Source organism: Macrobrachium rosenbergii, chromosome 16 (genome assembly GCF_040412425.1).
Source record: "Macrobrachium rosenbergii isolate ZJJX-2024 chromosome 16, ASM4041242v1, whole genome shotgun sequence".
Taxonomy (NCBI): Eukaryota; Metazoa; Arthropoda; class Malacostraca; order Decapoda; family Palaemonidae; genus Macrobrachium; species Macrobrachium rosenbergii.
The window spans coordinates 23,563,018-23,578,017 of NC_089756.1; the positions used below are offsets into that span (position 1 = coordinate 23,563,018).

Consider the following 15,000-nt stretch of genomic DNA (forward strand, 5'->3'; position numbering starts at 1 on the left):
CAGACACATGGACAAACAAACGCACACACGCGCACACATACAAAGCTCACTCACCTCCCCCCCCAAAAATAAGAAAAACTCGAGTCTCCTCAGCATTCTTATAGCAAAAGATACGCACACGCGCACGCACGGACACACGAACTTATAAAAGACACCTCAAAGAAAAAAAAAAAAAAACCCAAGACTGAGGTCCTTACTAAATTGCTTATTTCAGGATGCTTACAGTACGACTTTTTCTTGGGGGTTTCAGACGTCGTTGTATTGTCGCCTCTTAAAGAATTTTAATTAGATCCTTCAAAGGCTACAGTTTTTTTTTTAAGCTCTTGAAAACGAAAAAAAAAATTTAGAGAATAGAATATAGGATTTATGTCAAAGGCCAAGCGCTGGGACCTCTGTGGTCATTCAGCGCTGAAACAGAAATGAACAGTAAAAAGGTGTGAAAGGTGTCACAGGAGGAAAACCTAGCAGTTACACTGAGTCAATTGTTAGTAGAGGGTGGAAAGCAGGAAGGAAGAAAGAAAATAAGAACGGAGGTACAGTGAAAGGAATGAAAGGGGTTGCAGCTAGGGTCGAAGGCACGCTGCAAAGGACCTTAAGTAATGCCTACAATGCACCGCGTGAGGTGCACTGACGGCACTAACCCTCTAAGATGAACAAAACGTGTAAGACGACAGAATATTTACTGTATGAGCAAATGAGCAGATCAATTCTTTCCTCAGATTAAAGGTTTGTAAAAAATATGTCTCTTCTTCTATCTTCGGTCACTGTCTCTGTCCATTTGTCATCAGTCTCAAGACTGTCCTTTGCTGAGATACGGTTGCTTAATGCTATTGCTCGCATAGTTTGTATATCTTCTTTTGATATTATTTATTATTCCTACTGTCAAAAGACTTCGTGCAATTTTACCATTATTAGTGACGGAAAGTTTTCACAATGCACGTAGCGTGACAACCTGATCATACGTCTCCTTTTTAGGAAATTAACTTTCATATTTAAATCATCACTTTATTCCGAATGCAAAGGCAAAGGTCAAGCCATTCTATATCTTTTCCCCTGGAATTTGCACAGCTTTTGTTTAAAAGAAAAATAACCATCGTGGCGATACGACATTATGATGTTTTTGAATAAAGCCCGTGAAAGATATGGAGAATAAAGTCTCTCTCTCTCTCTCCCTCTCCCTCTCTCTCTCTCTCTCTCTCTCTCTCTCTCTCTCTCTCTCTCTCTCTCTCTCTCTCTCTCTCTCTCTTTTTACTCTTTTGCATTTAGTAGCCATCTGTTTCCCGATGGTTTTACAAAAAAAAAAAAAAATACGGAAGGCTGTTCAATGGAATGGAACAACTCAACATTCCTCTTTTGATGGCAGACATTTCAGCTGCGCGTAGCCGAAACATAATGAACGCGACCAACGGTGAGTTCAATGAACGCGGCTGGATTTTTCTCTCATGCTTAGTAGATAGATGTATTTAGCTGAAGAGCCAATCAGATAGAGTAGGAAAAGTATTGAACATGTTTTTTAAGGTAATTTTTTTGCTGGACATAATGAATACAGCTTTATTTCAAGCTATATGAATTGCGAGTAGATAGGGAAAAATTAGTATACTTGAGAATAATTAGCAGATACTGCATTAATCGAAACTGTGAAATGAGAGGATTCGGTTGGAAATGAAGTGCATAAACATATATATATATATATATATATATATATATATATATATATATATATATATATATATATATATATATATATATATATATATATATATATGTATATATATATATATATATATATATATATATATATATATATATATATATATATATATATATATATATGTATATAATATATATATATATATATATATATATATATATATATATATATAATATATATATATATATATATATATATATATATATATATATATATATATATATATATATATATATATATATATATATATGTGTGTGTGTGTGTGTGTGTGTGTGTGTGTACATGTGTGTATATATATTCGCACACATACATATACATACATATTTATGTATGTATGTATGCATGTATGTATGTATGTATGTATGTATAACTGTGTAAAAGTGGAATAACACAGAGACAAAGAAATATAACTCTTAATCCATATACGCAGCAAATCAATAGATGAACCAACACTGAGGCAGGGGGCTTCTACTCCATTTAAAAAAAAAAAAAAAAAAAAAAAAAAAAAACGGCGTTACCCGAAAAATCCCCGAAACTCATTAGCAAATAAATCTCCAGCCATCGGATAAGTAATCCACTCACCATACTTTGTAATATGGCAACTTCCCAAAAAATACCTCTAGAGACCGGATGACCGAAAAAAGCCAAAAGGGGGTAAGGCAAACAGTGGGAGTAGTAGGTGCTTAGGCAAATATACCTGGGAACGGAGCCAGCCTAATTAACGTCACTTTGGCTGCGCCGAATTTTGGAACGGGATACACTATTTAAATGGGCTTCGACTCTTGTTTACTAAGCAAATATTATACATACATACATATATATATATATATATATATATATATATATATATATATATATATATATATATATATATATATATATATATATATATATATATACTAGTATACAGCCACGAAGATAGTGACACAATGGAGTGCGAGATCTTTCACCTTTTACTTTATGGCATTTTCAGGCATTTTGCTTGAAAATGCTTTAAAGTAAACCGTGAAAGATCTCACACTCTACTGCTTTACTTTTCTCTTGGCCAAATAATCTCTTTAAATTTCAAGTCATGTTTATCACTTTCCCAAGACTGAAGTCATGCAAACATACTTACATACATAAATACATTTCAACACAAACACACGTAAATACATATTACGCAAGAACGTGTTTCAAATGTCGAAACTAATTCACATCTCTGCTTGATAGCTCAATGGACAATGGCGCTGTTTTCGACGTACACTTTAAGATTAAGTTTCCCCTAACATGGGGTGGCTCCAAAGAACATTCAACACAGTGGTAACTGCCACATTAACACTTTAACAACCGAATGAAGCCGTTATGCAGCAAAATCCCCAGTACATATGTGTGTATGTGTTCTTTTGTGGGTGTACCTGGAGTTAAGAGCTCTTTCTTTTAGTCCTAGCCAGATGACTTTTACCAAGTTCATTTCTAAATATGATACCGAAAAAAGAAAATTGGTAATGCTCCAAAAAAAGTTAAAAGTTATTATGAATAATCAAGGAACTTACATTACCAAGCGCAAATATACAGTAAATGGCAATGGATACACTCAAGGATAACCTTCCGTTCTTCGCATCTTTAAATGGTCATGATTTCTTCAATTCCGCATTCACCGCTTCCTTTTCTTTGTGTTATTTGTAAGTACAAATACATCATACTGTGAGCACCTCCCCGAAAACAAGGCACGTAGTAGCACGAAACTTCTGAAAAGACCGGCTAAGTCCTGCAGCCAAGATACTCAGGCTAAGTCCTGCAGCCAAGATACTCAATTTTGAAATCTCTGACGACTTATCTGCTTGTATATCGTGGATCGCAGCATGAGCTACGAACCTATAAGTAAAAATCACATCGTTAACCCCTTGAGATGATCTATTTGACCTTGCAACTCGCTGATAATTATTTATTATTATTTTTTAATCTAGATAATTATTTCGGAACAGGCACTCGCCAGGTTACGAATGACGTCACTTCGTCAAACGAATTTTGCAAGGGAGGTCGTCTTCAATGCACTGGCCTTACGTAAAGTGCTGCTGTGTGACTTCACCTTCAACACACAAATATTTGCCGTAACTGCAATATTGTATCCTTATCGTCCCAAAGTAGGGAAAAAGTCAGCCTTTTAGCAATATTGGCCACCATCATATGATACCCTTCATAAAGTGATTATGAAATACCATGGGCGTTCACATTTTAGATCGAGGCTTCTCGACCTTTTCCTGAGTCTTTTCCCTTCGTCCAAAACCTGATTGATGAGACTGGTTGCAGAATGGTAATAAGCAGAGCTTAATCTACATTCTACACCAAAATTTCTGACATAGTAAAAAGGTTTATATCGGAATGTCTTTATCACACAATTATTCACCAACTAACATCCTAAATAGGATTTTTTTTCTCTCTCTCTCTCTCTCTCTCTCTCTCTCTCTCTCTCTCTCTCTTGGGGGAGTTTTTATATTGTCCATAGACGCACAATTAGTAGGATAAATTATCACAGGAATAGCGACAGGTTTTTGTGACAGGATAATTCTTACAGTCTTCACAGCTCTTTTCCTCTAGCAATTACGTTACTAAATTTACTTTTGTTTGGATTGTAAATGAATTTGGTATTTATACATTGTTTTGCGATGAAATAGGGACTTTTATTATTATTATTATTATTATTATTATTATTATTATTATTATTATTATAAATCAGACTTGCAAAGAACTGAGTTTCGTTTCGCTACATTTAAATTCTAGAGGAACCTAATTCAAGTCCATGTTCACGAACTGAATTGGGATTCGGACAATAGAATTGAATTGAATATAGAATTTTGGCCAAAGGCCAGGCACTGGGACCAATGAGGTCATTCAGCGCTGAAACGGAAATTGACAGTAAAAGTTTAAACGGTGTAACAGGAGGAAAACCTCGCAGTTGCACTATGAATCAACTGTCACTAGAGGGTGGAAAGTAAGATGGAAGAAAGAATATGAAAGGAGGTACAGTAAAAGAAACGAAAAGGGTTGCAGCTAGGGGCCGTAGGCACGCTGCAAAGAACCTCAAGTAATGTCTACAGTGCCCCGCACGAGGTGCACTGAAGTATAAAAATCTCCTCCAACTGTTTTGGAGGTGGAAAATACATCTATGTGTCATATGTAAATGACAGTGAGTTTGCAAACAGTTTTTTTTTCATAAATATGCATCCACTTAAATCTTCATTAAAAAATAGTTCATTAATATACACAAAAACTTTTTGTTTCCTGAATGTAAAAAAACAAAAGTTGTCTGACACTTTCATGATAAACGTCACGCAAGCAACGCCAGGAAAAAAAAAAAAAGCTGCACATCTCTAAGTTATCAAATGCTTTGAGGCTACATGCCTCAGGTCTGGCCCGGCAGTCGCCCAGGCATTCATTAGGCCAGACATATGTCGAGCAGACATGCAAAGTGAACTCATTTTTTATGATTGCCTGTTCCGGTGACCGACTCTGCTGTGACGCTTTCAGGTGCTGCAAAACCTGAGTGACTCAAGCATATGAGGTCATTTCAGTTCATTTCAGCACTTGTTGATATTTATCTTTACCCCTGTTGGAGGGTATGACCAGACGGTGATAACCTTCGGCCACTCAGCAAGTCTATATGGGTGGCGTTGCTATCCAAGTGCCTTTCTCTACCGTGTCTACGACCCATTACAGTCAACTACCCACCAGGAATCCAGTTCACTACTGAGGTCAACAGGAGTCAAATGGATTTTTCGGGGAACAGACATATAAAGACGTCCTTCCACACCATCGTGAGATCGATTTCCCATCTTTAGCTGCGTGCTCAAGTGTGTGTGTGTGTGTTTTATCCTTCAAGTTCTCTGTAAGTATTAAGGAACGAAATCTTTATCCCACGCTCGTCACCGCCCTAATTGGGACTACTTTAGTCAAGTAACTACCAAGTACATTACTTACTGCTCGGGCCCACAAAGGCATGACGGGATTTAACGGAATATGCCTTGAGCGTTCAAGCTCGCTAAGGTATTGAACACGGGCGACACTGTTGGTATGGCAAGCGTCCTAATCACTGAATATAAGAAGATTGCTTAAATCGCTGCTCTAATTATTTCCCCCGTCCTTCTGTCGTGCACGTAAATGCCTCATAAATTCGAATAATGCAACAGACACTCATCAAAGACATACGATAATGGAAGGTCGGAAGATTTACAAATGAAAGCGTTCCATTACCAAACGTTGGTGGCAAATGTTTTATGGTCTCCAGTAGCGTCCTCGCACAAGCCCCGCCGGTCGGACTCACAGTATTTTAGGGTCATTTAACGAGAATAAACAAAAACGTTATGGATACTTATTAGTATCATTACTGCACTCACACCGTAAAGAACTGACGATAATATAAGCGAGGGTCGAGACGGCAAAACCCGAACCCAGGGACGTTACGTACCGTCTCGATTTGAACTAGTGCAACTTTACTCTGTATGCTTAAACAAGAGCTTTTTGGTGAAAAGCGGTTCTTGGGCTGGACGACGGTATCTAGGCCTAAAAGTCCATTATTATGACAAGTAAGCTTCTATAGAGAAGAACGTTGGCAAAGAGAAACAGAGGACGGAGCAACAAATGGATACCGATAAGTCAACTGAGAGATAATTACAGCCATGCATGAAAAGCGATAAAATAGGATCTTGAAGCCGGACGGAACTGTAAACAGCAAATTGGATAATAAGCCCTATTATTATTATTATTATTATTTGGGGCGTTTCGGCATAATGAAAGCAAAAGCCGAAGACCTCCCGCCTTTCCTCTCCTTAACTCCAAAAGACCATAACTACGCCTTCGACGGTGTTACGTTTGAAAACCGAGAGAGAGAGAGAGATAATTTCCCTGTCCCATCATCATGAAACTCTTCGTACACGAAAGCAGAGCATGAGATTTGTGCGGGCGTTTATATATGTTTAGGTATATGTGTGTGTGTGTGTGTGTGTGTGTGTGTGTGTGTGTGTGTGTGTGTGTGTGTGTGAGAGAGAGAGAGAGATTAAAGTTGGAAAATGCCACAGCTACTCATTCTCTGATTTATCCTCCTTGGAGGAGTCGAATTAGGGTTGTTTTCATAATATATTAGACACACTTTATGAGTAATGACCACCAGCGGTAGGAGTTCTAATTATAAATGACTCGCCCCCCCTTCTAAACCCAACACCTAACTCCCACCCCCCGGCCCTGGCGGAATCCACTGACCCCGCCCTTAACAAAATAAAATAAAAGCCTCTTGTAAGCCTGGACAGCGATTACTGCAATAATGCTCAAAACCTGGTGTTTATGTCCAGCTTATCCGGAAGCACTCGATGCAGGTGATGTAACCACAAGCTCAGTGTAGCTTAACAGTCACCAGTAGATTAGTGCTTTGAAGATAATCTAATCTCTCTCTCTCTCTCTCTCTCTCTCTCTCTCTCTCTCTCTCTCTCTACATATATATATATATATATATATATATATATATATATATATATATATATATATATATATATATATATATATATATATATATATATATATATATATATATATATTCTACACGTACATCAGCTTTGTTGAGAGTAAGCCAAAGAAAAATGTATTTCTCTCTCTTTCTCTATATTAAATCTTGCGTGGCGAGAGTCAAAAAATGATACCTGATAATTTTAGATTTAATACACACAGAGAGAGAATCAACCCACTTTGCTACAAGTACATCGGCTTTGTGGATACAGTCTAAGACTCTCTCTCTCTCTCTCTCTCTCTCTCTCTCTCTCTCTCTCTCTCTCTCTCTCTCTCTCTGTACCTTCCTACCTACGTCTATTAGACATTCATCAGGTCTCCGTTGATTTATCTGTGCACGTAGCTAGTATTTTGCCTTAATACTACAGCGTTTAACAACGATTTACACACATTACAACTACCACTAGCAGTAGTTGTAATTCAGTGCTATGAAAGCAAGTTCTCTCTTGCTCTCGCCAACTTGAAACATTTATTAACCAACTGGCAAATCTCCCGTTGTATCCGCGTAATTTCTTTACCTTGGGCTACTGCATCTACCACTAACATACACTAGATTCAACTGCTACTTCTACCACTTCTACTACTACTACTGTACTATTACTATCACACAGGGCTTCGACGGTGACGCAAATGAGTGAAATATTGCGCCGAGATCATGCCCCGGTTATTTACGACCAGAATAGATCTTCCAGCAAAGTACATAATTACGACTCCGGGCATCAGTAACCAGCAATGAAAAGCGCTAACGGAATTATTATTTCCGAGATAATGTATTGGCCACATTGCAAATTAAAGTCCCCGTTTAGCAAGGCGCGTACTCCCCATGAATTATTGGCCCTCTTCCGTCCCAAATCCTGGCCGTGTGTGTAATCTTAGTTAGAGGAGAAGAAGAAGAAGAAGAAGAAGAAGAAGAAGAAGAAGAAGAAGAAGAAGAAGAAGAAGAAGACGTGCAGAAGGAGGAGAAGGAGGAGATAATTCTGCCTCAGTCCTCTTCAGTCTGAAATGCTGGTCGTGTGTATAGTCTAGTTCAGGAGATATGCGATAAAGACAGGATCTAGGTTGAAGAAGAAGAGTAGCAACAAGGAGGAGGGCAAGAAGAAATGGAGGAGAAAACGAAAATTTATTAACCTTCCTCGATCCAAAATGTTGGTCCTGCGTTTAACCCTAGTCCAAGAAGAAGGAGAAAAGGAAGAAAAAATATAATGCTAATGGGTTAAATATACGTCAACTCTGCATCAAAGTTGTTCATAATGACTAAAATTTCGTTGTCCTTTACTTAGCGAATTAGTTATATTATGTATCCATGATGAGAGAGAGAGAGAGAGAGAGAGAGAGAGAGAGAGAGAGAGAGAGAGAGAGAGAGAGAGAGAGAGAGAGAGCTCAAGGCTAGCACGGTAATGAGCAGATAGCATGCACCTGGATCCCATTGCTTATAGTTTTTAACATTTTTTTTTTCATTTATTTTCTGGCGCATCCATTCATTTTCTTGTCCTCTCTTTTAATATATTACAGTCAATTTCATTAAGATAATTCGTCTTTTCCGAGAGCCTATGGTAGGCTTCGGGTGTGGCAATGAGGTGGGAGAGGGGTGGAGGGTTTGGGAGTGTTATGGCATAGGTAAGAACGTATTTTAGGAAGAGATAGCTCGTCATAAGAATCTGTGACCAATTAAAACTTCAAAATTATTACCATTATTTTTACTGATTTTAGTCGTGTGTCGAGCAGCGGGAAGGCGGGGGGGGGGAGGGGAGGATGGGCGCCAGGTAAGAAATAGCCCAACAAAATTAAAACCTCGAAATAAAGACGGTTTTGATTATTGCGTCCTTCGTTTTCTCGGCAAAGGGAGGTGTCAAGAAGGGGTTGGAGGGGGGAGGAGGCGAGATCCCTACCAAAAAAAAAAAAAAATCCCCAGAAAAGAAGAATTTTTAAAAATTTCCAAGTAATAGGAAGCATGACTACTGGTTTCATTTTCACAGGAATAGAGGTTCAGGGAGAGCTAGTGACCATAAGTAAGTACATATTTTTAGGCGTGGACAAAATAAGAACAGAACTAAAACTAGGACGTTTGTGATTATTTTACATGTTTTGCACTTTCATCGATAGTCCTGCTTCAGTGATATTTCCTAAGGTTGTACTTTTTTGTATCTGTGAAGTTACCGGACGTCCTAACCTATTGCTGTCTTGTGCCCATTTGCCTCGTGTATCTCTGAACTGAATGTAGAATTTAGGCCAAAGGCCAAGTGCTGGGACCTATGAGGTCATTTAGCGCTGAAACGAAAACTGACAGTAAAGAGGTTTGAAAGGTGTAACAGGAGGAAAACCTCGCAGTTGCACTATGAATCAATTGTGAGGAGAGGGTGGAAAGTAAGATGGAAGGAAGAAAATATGAATGGAGGTGCAGTAAAACAAACGAAAGGTGTTGCAGCTAGGGGCCGAAGGGACGCTGCAAAGAACCTTAAGTGATGCCTACAGTGTACCGCATGAGGTGCACTGACGGCACTATCCCCCTACGGGGCTCATGTATCTCTCGCGTGACATTAAATATTAACTGTTTCATAAACTGCGTGGCCATTTGTGACACAGCCCTGCTAATTAAGAATGATGGAGTAATTCTGTGCTCAGCGTAACAGCAAAGAAAATAATTAGGTAATGGAAACACTTGAGCTCATTAGTAAATTTGCCAAAAATGGGCATGTTTCTTCGTAATGAGGGCGTGACATATGTTGGGAAATGGAAACTGAGGTTTTTATAATCACAAAAAGTGCCTATGTCATGGGAGAAAAGACAAGCAAATTCAATTATACATCATTTGAGCTCTCTCTCTCTCTCTCTCTCTCTCTCTCTCTCTCTCTCTATGATAACATGATTAATTTTGCTATCTTTCCTCCCTCCTGCATAATATGTATACGATGTAACTGCGACATAAAGTTGTTTTTTTCGATTGTACATTTCTAACCTTGTGTTATTGGTGTTTCAGATGTAGCAAATACAATAAAAAAAAAACATGTGGAGAAATAACCTGTATATCATGAACATAGTTGTCAGATATTTTATTCTTACAACAGATGGTCCAAAGATATCAGGTTTTCAAAGAGACAATTCCTGACACCCTTTTTTTATATGTCCTATCTATATGGGACAGGCACGCACTCGTACGCATATATATATATATATATATATATATATATATATATATATATATATATATATATATATATATATATATATATATATATTATTATTAATATTTCAGTAGATGAAACCCATTCATGGAACAAGCACACAGGTGCCATAGACTAGAAATTCAAGCTTCCAAAGAATGTTGGTTTCAACCTTCCACCGCAGACCCCACAGACCGCACGCACTCGTACGCATATATATATATATATATATATATATATATATATATATATATATATATATATATATATATATATTATTATTATTATTTCAGTAGATGAAACCCATTCACATGGAACAAGCACACAGGTGCCATAGACTAGAAATTCAAGCTTCCAAAGAATGTTGGTTTCAACCTTCCACCGCAGACCCCACACTGCAGCAGTAACTGATCATGATACTGATCCAGTGATTTTTCATCGCCCTAGGGGAGACTCGAACCTGGGACATCTGAGTGGCATTCCACAACACTAACCACTATACCAGCAGACCAGCTAAATACACACACACACAAACACACACACACACACGCACATATATATATATATATATATATATATATATATATATATATATATATATATGTGCCTTTCTCTGCCCTTTTCGTGACCCATCACAGTCGCCGAACTATCAGATATTCCTATCATCTCAGGTCAATGGATCCATGTTGGGCTTAAAAGGAAGGAGCCAAAAATCGTTACGACCAGTCCGGAAAACGAATCTTGCAGTCTGGAGGTCCACACCAGGCTTCCTAATGCCTCTGAAACCTTATCAGACCCAAGACAAGCGGCGGTGCTGACATACGGCCGACTTCATCAAAACTAATCAACAAAGAACTTCCCTACATTTCTTCGGTGCACTTGGGTCCCTATTAACAGCTGTCAAACTGACTGGTTTATATCAGACTGAAGTCCTAACTCCGAAGTGTTGCTGAAACCTGCAGCACACCTTAATGGTCTGGTGCAAGTGACAGGGGCTCAAAATGAAGCCCAGAAAGCAACAGATTGAGCAAGTATGAGGACCCGAGCCTCTATCATTCCCCAGCTTCTGGCGAGGTCCTCCTCATTCGGATTTCCCTTCATGAGTGCTTCCTCATTACCACTCGGGGACCGTCGAGTCCAGCTGAGCTAGCTGGTCAACGATCACTTTACTCCTTCAATTTTCCCTTCCTACTCTCCAGCTTTCCACCTTTCTTCTGGCAGTAGTATATTCTTGAGCTGCTTCTCAACTTCATTATTCTTCGTTGTTCTACAGTCCTTCCTCCTTTTCTTAATTCGTGCATTTCTTTCAAAATGGCTATCGGATCGATAACTTGGTGGGTCTACATAATCAACTACAGTACCCTTCTTCCTTTCAACCTTCTCTCCTTTCTATTCCCTCCAACTTGTCTTTTTGTTCTTGTACTCCTTCATTATTCCTCTCCCCCTTTTTTATTCAATTTCAATAAGTTTTAACAACATCGTTCTATTTTAGATATACATAACTTTTGAATCATATTTCTTTTGCCTACCTTGTCGTTTTCTCTTTTCATCTCACTCCCCCTTTCTCGTCGTCTCTTCCCATTTCCCTGTCTACCTGCTACCTCTTCCACTTCTTCATCTCCTTTCACCTTTTCCTCCATTGCCACATTTTCTCCCATTCCGCAGTGCGATTACCTCGTAACCGCGCCTTCCTAAACGATGTCTTCACTTAAACGAGCCGTTCCCACTTTGATTACACCAACCTAAATTCCAAGTTTCCCTGTGTTTACTGGCAATTCTCTCTCTCTCTCTCTCTCTCTCTCTCTCTCTCTCTCTCTCTCTCTCTCTCTCTCTCTCTCTACCTACCTACCTACCTAACCTAAATCTCATTTTTTTTTTTAGTTGCGCTTATCTAATTTTTAAAATATGAGGATTTTTTAACTGAAATACTCGTAGAAAGACTCTCTCTCTCTCTCTCTCTCTCTCTCTCTCTTATTTTCTTCCCTAAATCTCATTTCAACCGTTTAGTTGCGATAATGAACTTTTCAAAGTACGATAGAATAGCATCAAAGGCTCTCTCGCCTCCCACATCTCTCTCTCTCTCTCTCTCTCTCTCTCTCTCTCTCTCTCTCTCTCTCTCTCTCGTTTCTTTTCTAGGATCCCAGTTCATCAGTTCTCGCTGTGATAAATACTTCTCCGAAGCGCAAGACAGAAATTTACATAAACAGCTCCCTCTCTCTCTCTCTCTCTCTCTCTCTCTCTCTCTCTGACACAGAAACATACCACACACGCCCACACACGCACACACGCACATTTGTTTATCTCAATCCACAGTCATTTGTTTTATTGTTTTGTTTCTCCAAAAGACGAGAAACTTTCGAGTGCGGCTCAAGGGTAGGCATAATGTTCGAGAATATATTTAAAATTCTTTAGCTTTAACGGTCCAAGTTTTCGAGGAGTATTTTTTTCGCTATGTTATCTTTTCACTCTAGACCAGCCTGTCCAACCAGAAATGAAGATTAATTCATTATACAATGTAAAACCATTGCAAATCTTTTCCTAAAAGCATGGATCTCTTGCTAATTACGCGGCTGCTGTATTTAGCCTGTTAAAAAAAATTCATTCATGTGGTTGCTTTACACTGTACATAGTGTGTTGTATACTGTATTTTGTATTCCGCTCATCCATTGTATGTTATTGTACTTTCTGTTTAGTTTCTATGCTGTACTTTAACTGTGCCTTCTATTTACATAAGGTATTTTTGGTATCATAGTGTGTGTGTTGCATTCAAACTGTACACTGTATGTTACATATTTAATTTTACATGCAGTCTTTATGTAGCATTCAAACTGTTCTCGGTTCGAACTATATTTTGGAATTAATGTTTACGCAGCCTTGCTACTTCGTCAGTATGATTCATTTAAACTCCATGGTGTGAAATTATTTAAACTTCACACTATGTCGTAGTTCAGCCCCTTTAAAAATTTTGATGTATTAATTTCAGTAACCACACATACATTAGAACACAACGCTCTAATTGTCTTGATTTCCTTGAAAACTTCTCATATTTTGGAAGATAATTCTCAAAGACCAAACTAAATAACTAAAAAGAAAGTTATAATTTTATCAAATATAAACTGCATGAATTATTCAGCCAAAAGTTCTTAATTACTGTTATCGCTGACAACCCTCGTTACTTTATAATGAACCTTCCAATTTGATCATTTCTTTTGAACAGTATTTCTGTTACGTCCCTTATCATAGAGATCAGTCAGATGTGATAAGAATTTCTACAGATAGCATTATTAACCTGGTAAGGCCAGCTATTATTATTATTATTATTATTATTATTATTATTATTATTATTATTATTATTATTATTATTATTAACGTCCCCATTTGAGAATTTACTTCAACTGAGTATTTTCTATTTTCAGAATCAATGAACATTGCAGAGCGGCGCATTGGGGTGTGGTGGGAGCGGTGATGAGTCACAACGTGGCCAGAGATATAACAGAGTCAGTGTAAGTGAATGTTTGATTATTACTGTTGTACACGTCCCGTCAAAAATGGCGTCAACAGCACAGTAATTCATAATATATCAGAAGCATTAGGTTGCTCTAAATGTTCTTGTTTAAGATACTGTGACAGTTCAACGCGGAGTCTGTTTCTCGTAGATTATCAGTGTTACACACGGAAAATATATGGATATAAAATGCCTTTGACATGGTATGGTTCTTAATCCAAGTAACAAGAATCCATGTAAAACAATCTTAAAAATCCCATTAGTTTTCCAAACAAGCTGCGGGAAATATGTGAAAAAAGTAAAGAATGAGAAATACCAGGTAAAGGTACATCAACATAAAATGAAAACTAAGGAAACACTAATGAAGAAGTCAGCAACCACGGTGAAATATATCTATTTTATATTAGGATACTTTATTGAGGTTTAAGAAGACTAATAAATTACGCAACTTATTACCAGATGAATTAACTTTCCTTCAAACAGCTGGAGTTGAGTTTATGACATCACTACGCAGTTTAATTTTTTCTTCGAGTCCCAAAGATTTATTATGAACTACAAATATGATATAACGTCATCTACGAATGCTCCAGCTCTCCATAGAATGACCTCTCATTCATTATATTTATTCCCTCCGTCTTGTTAGACTTGGGTCATGGGAAGACGATATGAATCCGGTTGTTCGCCCTTGAAACCCTCTCCATTTGGAAAGTAAACACACCTATTACATGCAAGAGAGGACAACTTTACACTAACTTGGAGGAGTTACATTTTCAGGATAAAGGTTTAAAACCTCACTTTCTCCAGATTCTTGCGTTTGAGACTGTTGTTTGACACCATTCAAAAAAAGAAAAAAGCTTCACTTCTTATCACGACTCGAGCCCTTAAACAAGAAGCAAATCTTGTATCGGAGTTCAAAGTCTTTGGTTGACACGCGTTCAAATAACGACATTTGATCTGAGAGGATAATTCTAACCCTGAAGCCAGAGGCCAAGTTTAAATCGGAGTTCGAGGCCGCGGTCTGATGCGTGACGAAAACAAATCTTCATTTCTGGTCAGGACTCGAGCCCCCAAACCAGAAATAAATT

At 38.0% G+C, this 15,000-nt stretch overlaps 1 long non-coding RNA gene across 1 annotated transcript in view; it reads left to right on the forward strand.

The window, feature by feature from the left end:
- The window catches only part of LOC136847194 (uncharacterized), a 129,175-nt gene that overhangs the window by 93,519 nt on the left and 20,656 nt on the right, over positions 1–15,000 (forward strand). Inside the window, exon 4 of the long non-coding RNA XR_010855651.1 lies at positions 13,827–13,913. This is a non-coding gene — a long non-coding RNA (uncharacterized lncRNA). The remainder of the gene's footprint in view (positions 1–13,826; positions 13,914–15,000) is intronic.